A 6,000-nucleotide genomic window follows, 5' to 3' on the forward strand; every position below is an offset into this window, starting at 1 on the left:
CTGCCTGTACAAGTCCAACAGTTAGCAAGGAATTTCAGGCATCTCATTGTACAATAAATAGGTGAAAAAAGGAAGAATGTTCTCAGTATGGTACAGGATCCAGTTACAAAAAGAAAAGAGCAAGAACCCACTGACACCACTCTTACACTTCAACCCAACTGTACATATAGATTGGGATCCCCAAATGTGTGTAAAATAGCAGAGCTTTACACAACACCGCAGAGCATTGCCAGCAACCCCAAACGTCAGTCTTAGTCTGCCCATTAATTATACCATTTTCTTCTTCCTTATATTTTTATTAAAGTGCATTTTTTTCTTTTTTCTTTACATTAAAAGTTTAGCCACCCAGGTTTAATCTTCACTCTGTTATATTTGTTGCCCATTGGAATGGATGACACCTCTGTTATGAGATACATATGAAACAGAACAAGAATTATACCACCTCTTCCAGTCCCCAATAACATGAGGCTGATTTACTAAAGGAGATGAGAATACTCACACAATGACTTAACTATTCACTTTGATTACCCAACCATGTGCAGAGGGAATACACCGATTATAAGAACTGTACTGAAGAGACAAATGTTATCAGCTCCTTCAGTAACTCAGCATTCTATGGTACATACATCACCAACTGTCCGAGCTACAGAGATCCTGTATAATAATCATCACATAATATACATATAAAACATAATAATTATAATAGACCCCTTCAGGGTGCTAAGTGTGATAGGAGTAATGTGTGACAGAAGTGTGCCCAGCTCTAGGCTCCAGCCCCAGCCAGACTCCCAGCCATAGACTCCCAGATCTAGCTCCAGCCACAGACTCCTAGCTCTAGACTCCAGCCTCAGCCATAGATTCCCATCTCCATCCATAGATTCCCAACTCTAGCTCCAGCCCGACTCCCAGTTCTAGGCTCCAGCCAGAGACTGCCAACCCCAGCCTCCCAGCTCTAAGCTCCAGCCCCCCAGTTCTAGGCTCCAGACCCAGACTCCCACCTCTAGGCTCCAGCTCGACTTCAGCCCCAGTATCCCAGCTCTAGGCTTCAGTGCCAGCCATAGACTCCCAGCTCTAGGCTCCAGCCCCAGCCATAGACTCCCAAGCTCTAGGCCCAGCCATAGACTCCCAAGCTCTAGGCTCCAGCCATAGACTCCCAAGCTCTAGGCTCCAGCCATAGACTCCCAAGCTCTAGGCTCCAGCCATAGACTCCCAAGCTCTAGGCTCCAGCCATAGACTCCCAAGCTCTAGGCTCCAGCCTTCCGGCTCTAGGCTCCTGCCATAGACTCCCATGTCTAAGCTCCAGCCTTCCGGCTCTAGGCTCCAGCCCCTGCCATAGACACCCAGCCACAGACTCCCGACTCTAGCCCCTGCCATAGACTCCTGGTTCTAGGCTCCAGCCCCTGCCATAGACTCCCAGCCACAGACTCCCGGCTCTAGCCCCTGCCATAGACTCCTGGCTCTAGCCCCTGCCATAGACACCCAGCCACAGACTCCCGACTCTAGCCCCTGCCATAGACTCCTGGTTCTAGGCTTCAGCCCCTGCCATAGACTCCCAGCCACAGACTCCCGGCTCTAGCCCCTGCCATAGACTCCTGGTTCTAGGCTCCAGCCCCTGCCATAGACTCCCAGCCACAGACTCCCGGCTCTAGCCCCTGCCATAGACTCCTGGTTCTAGGCTCCAGCCCCTGCCATAGACTCCCAACCACAGACTCCCGGCTCTAGCCCCTACCATAGTCTCCCAGCCATACACTCGTGGCTCTAGCCCCTGCCATAGACTCCCGGCTCTAGGCTCCAGCCATAGACTCCCAGCCGCAGACTTCCAGCTCTAGGCTCCAGCCCCTGCCATAGACTCCCAGCCACAGACTCCCGGCTCTAGCCCCTGCCATAGACTCCTGGTTCTAGGCTCCAGCCCCTGCCATAGACTCCCAGCCACAGACTCCCGGCTCTACCCCCTGCCATAGACTCCCGGCTCTAGGCTCCAGCCCCTACCATAGTCTCCCAGCCACACACTCGTGGCTCTAGCCCCTGCCACAGACTCCAGGCTCCAGCCATAGACTCCCAGCCGCAGACTTCCAGCTCTAGGCTCCAGCCCCTGCCATAGACTCCTGGCTCTAGGCTCCAGCCCCTACCATAGTCTCCCAGCCACACACTCGTGGCTCTAGCCATAGACTCCCAGCCGCAGACTTCCAGCTCTAGGCTCCAGCCCCTGCTATGGACTCCCAGCCACAGACTCCTGGCTCCAGCCATAGTCTTCAAGCTCCCCAGCCCCAGTCTCCCAGCCCCTGCCATAGACTCCCAGCTCCAGCCTCCCCTTCCCTGGACTCCGGAGTCCTGCCAGCTACATTATACAACATAAACATTGTACACAACCTATGGCCAAAACATAATAACACAGCTGACTAGATACAAGTAACAAAGCAGCTTTAATACATGCCAACATGAGGTAACACACAGTGCTGAGCACAACTGGCAGTCCATCCCCCTGCAGAGGAATGAGGAGAGCTCAGTCAGTCCCGGGCTCTAATGGCCGCCGTGTGAAGTGCGCCATCTCCCCTGGCCCTCCGCCAACGGCCGCCGCCATCTTCCCTCCCTCCTCCAACACCTCACTAGAATTCCGCAGAAACGCAATTTAATCCGCAAATTACGTCAGAAAACCCGCAAATCCTTGATAAAAGCCTCTCAAAAACACAGTTCCCCTATGCAAATTCTCAGACCACCGACAAGGCAATAGCAGTCGGTAACATTATACAAATACAACGTCGCCATGATTTAAAAAAAAAAAAATCGAACGATAATTGACCGCCGAAAAAAAAACAAGGTGGAAGGGGAACGGCGCTGGAATGCTGGAGACAGGAGGCGGCGCGGGAGCGGGGTGTGAGGAGATACAAAGGAGCGGGCAGTAGAAGGTGAGCGGAGAGTGGCGCGCGGAGAGGACGGTGCTGAGAGGACAGGGCGCGCGGATAGCCCGGTGCTGAGAGGACGGGGCTCGCGGATAGAATGTGAGGAGAAACAATGTGGCGCGGAAAACGTCTGAGGAGATACACGGGAAACGTCTGAGGAGATACACGGGAAACGTCTGAGGAGATACAATGTAACGCGGGAATAGACAGTAAAGAGATAGGAGTGTAGCGCGCGGGAACAAATGTGAGGAGATGGGATGCAGCGGTCGGATGGAGTGTGAGGAGAAGGCGGGTGGAAGGTCGCTACGGAGAAGGCGCGCTCTCGCTCGGCCGGACCCCTCAGCGCCTTTCCCCCTCCGGGACCGACTGTTTCTCCATCACCGGGCGCCTCCGCCGTACTCCCACAAAAGGGTGAAAAAAAATAATAACGTCTCCACCGAACGAGAGCTTGAGGTGAACCATCCAGCACGCCGGGGACGTCGTCTTTCAGTCCCTTCAGGCCGAGCTTGAGAGGGAAAAGTGCGACTCCGTCCTCCACCGAAACAGGAAATAAATAGGAGCGGAGAGGCGCGAGGAGCCCGGCCCCGCCGGTGGTTCTTCCATGAGGCAGGCCCGGGGCTGGAGGAGCTAGGAAGACGACAGCCGACGTCGGTCCCCCGAAGAAGAGCCGTCCATTTGTCTCCACAGCTCTATAGACAACCGCCAAATAAAAAAAAAAAACCGGCGATGCAGCTTAACGCCAGTAACAGGAGAGAGGAAAAAGAAGGGGGAGGGGATTGGTAAAGATTATTTTTCTTTTTCTATTTTTCCCCCCTCTTATGGTGGAGATCCAGGGATGGGAGGAGGGGGGGGGAGGTGGGAGGAAAAAAAAAAAAAAAGGAGAGAGAGAAAAACTAATTTTAAACCGGCTCAAATCAATGAGTCATTGAAAGAAGAGTTTCTCTTTCCCCCCTTCTTCAATTTGCATCGAGAAGAAAAAAAAAACCCACAAACTACCCCTCCCTTGTTACACTGTCACCTTTTTTGGCTACTTTCTTTCCACCTCCAGCTAGAAAACAAGCCTTCCCCTCCCCCCAGGATGATAATCATCATCCACCCCCCCTCCCCCCCCTACTTGCACAAGGAAATATAGAAACATAAATATTTTATTCTTTCCCTGTTTTATATCTGCCAAATTAAAAAAAAAAGAGAGAAGGGGGGATATAAGACGCTAGCCAATCGCTCTTTAGGCTGAAACCTAATCTGCTGCCTTTTTGGCCACTGTATTTTTTTTTTTATTAATATTATTTGCTCTTCTTTTTTTTTTTCTCCTTGTCTGTCTGGAGATAGATTTCCCCGTCTCTTTTTTTTTTTTCTCCCTCCCCGAAGGAAGGGAGGAAGGAGGTTGTGTGTTTTTTTTTTTCCTTGAAATTTTTATCACAAAATTATAATACACTCAAAGGGAAACTCACCGTCATGAAAAAGCAGTGCCTTGTCAACGGGGTTTCTTCGCCATCACATCAGGGGCTGGCAGTGTAGAGAGAAAGAGAGAGAGCAACATGAACCTCGCTCAGCCACAAGGAGCAGACAGAGAGAGAGAGAGAGAGAGAGCGCACACACGCAGAGAGAGGGGACACACGCACACACACACACTCACACATGCAAAAAAAAAAAAAAAAAAAAAAAGAAAAACAATGCGATAACAATATATTTGTATAGTTTTGCATATTTTACGCTTTGATTCTTTATCGTGTGGGTAAGATTAGTCTGTTTCCTACTTTTTTTTTAATTTTATCTTTTCATTTTTTTCTTTCCTAGATTGATGTGGTAGAAGTAGAAACTTTACAAGGAGTCATGGAGCTTTAAAGGGTAACTCCACGATGATATTCTGTTTGGGGTAAATCGGTCATCTGAGCCAGGGCAGAGAAATAATCTGTTTTGTGAATTGTCTTTTTCTGCATATTTTTTTTTCTTTCTGTTAGTATTTTCAATATTTCATTTGAGAATTGGACATGTGCGGTTTGTTTCCTTCTGAATCTAAATTCGGTCAAAAAACAAAATAAAGTTCGTACTATGAACATGTTGCTGACTTTTGCTGATTTCCTTCAAAGACTGTGTGTATTAGTTTTAGAATATTATTATTATACAGTATTTATAAAGCGCCAATAGTTCGCTCAGCGCTGTACATTACAAAGGGGGACAGAACATGTGACAGAACAATACCAATACAATGCAAAACATGAGGGGATCGAGGGCCCTGCTCTTTCGAGCTTACAATCTAGGAGGGAGGGGATGGTGGCACAGGAGGAGATAGCTGTGGGGGATGGAGTGGTAGGAAGAGTGGAGGAGGTCGGCAAGTTAGCAGGGGGTGGGGTAGGCTTCCCTGAAGAGATGGGTTTTCGGGGTGCGCCTAAAGGAGAGGAGAGTAGGTGATAATCTGATGGGTTGGGGCAGGGAGTTCCAGAAGATGGGTGACACCCTGGAGAAGTCCTGGAGGCAGGCATGGGAGGAGGAGACCAGGGAACTAGAGAGAAGGAGGTCTTGTGAGGAGTGGAGTGTGCGTGCTGGGTGGTACTTGGATATTAGGTCAGTGATGTAGTTCGGGGCAGTATGGTGGACGGCTTTGTACGTCAGTGTTAGGATTTTGAATTTGATCCGTTGCGCAATCGGAAGCCAGTGGAGGGATTGGCAGAGGTGGGTGGCGGAGATGGAGCGGTTGGAAAGGTGAATGAGTCTGGCAGCCGTATTCAGGATCGACTGACGCGGGGATAGCCAGCGGCGAGGCAGGCCAGTGAGGAGGGAGTTGCAGTAGTCGAGTCGTGATATGATGAGGGAGTGGAATATAGCTGTCTTTTGAATTTCGAATAGAATAGTATAGAACAAAGTAGAAAATAAAAGAATAGAATAAAGTAGAATAGAAAATAAAAGAGTAGAGTATATAGAATACAATAGAATAGAAAATAATAGCATTAATAATATAAAATAATAATAATATAAAATTTCGTTTTAGAAAAAAATAGAATGAAATAGACTCAAAAAGATTAGGGTTAGAACAGAATATAAAAGAATAGAATAGAAAAAAATAGTTTAGAGAAGAATTTTTGATTCAAGTCCATTGGAA

General features: G+C 48.8%; 1 protein-coding gene and 1 long non-coding RNA gene across 2 annotated transcripts in view; one reads left to right on the forward strand and one right to left on the reverse strand.

The window, feature by feature from the left end:
- BICRAL (BICRA like chromatin remodeling complex associated protein) overlaps positions 1–4,569 on the reverse strand; it is an 80,148-nt gene extending 75,579 nt beyond the window's left edge. Inside the window, exon 1 of the mRNA XM_089677824.1 lies at positions 4,352–4,569. The gene's annotated coding sequence lies outside the window, so the exon portion shown is untranslated. The remainder of the gene's footprint in view (positions 1–4,351) is intronic.
- LOC149461785 (uncharacterized) lies at positions 2,399–4,961 on the forward strand. The gene is made up of 2 exons (XR_016312766.1): positions 2,399–3,679; positions 4,698–4,961. It is a non-coding gene; the product is annotated as an uncharacterized LOC149461785 (long non-coding RNA).
- The last annotated feature ends 1,039 nt before the right edge of the window (positions 4,962–6,000 follow it).

The sequence above is a fragment of the Staurois parvus genome, unplaced genomic scaffold (assembly GCF_062004578.1).
Source record: "Staurois parvus isolate SC_StPar_1 unplaced genomic scaffold, SC_StPar_1.0 ptg000192l, whole genome shotgun sequence".
Taxonomy (NCBI): domain Eukaryota; kingdom Metazoa; phylum Chordata; class Amphibia; order Anura; family Ranidae; genus Staurois; species Staurois parvus.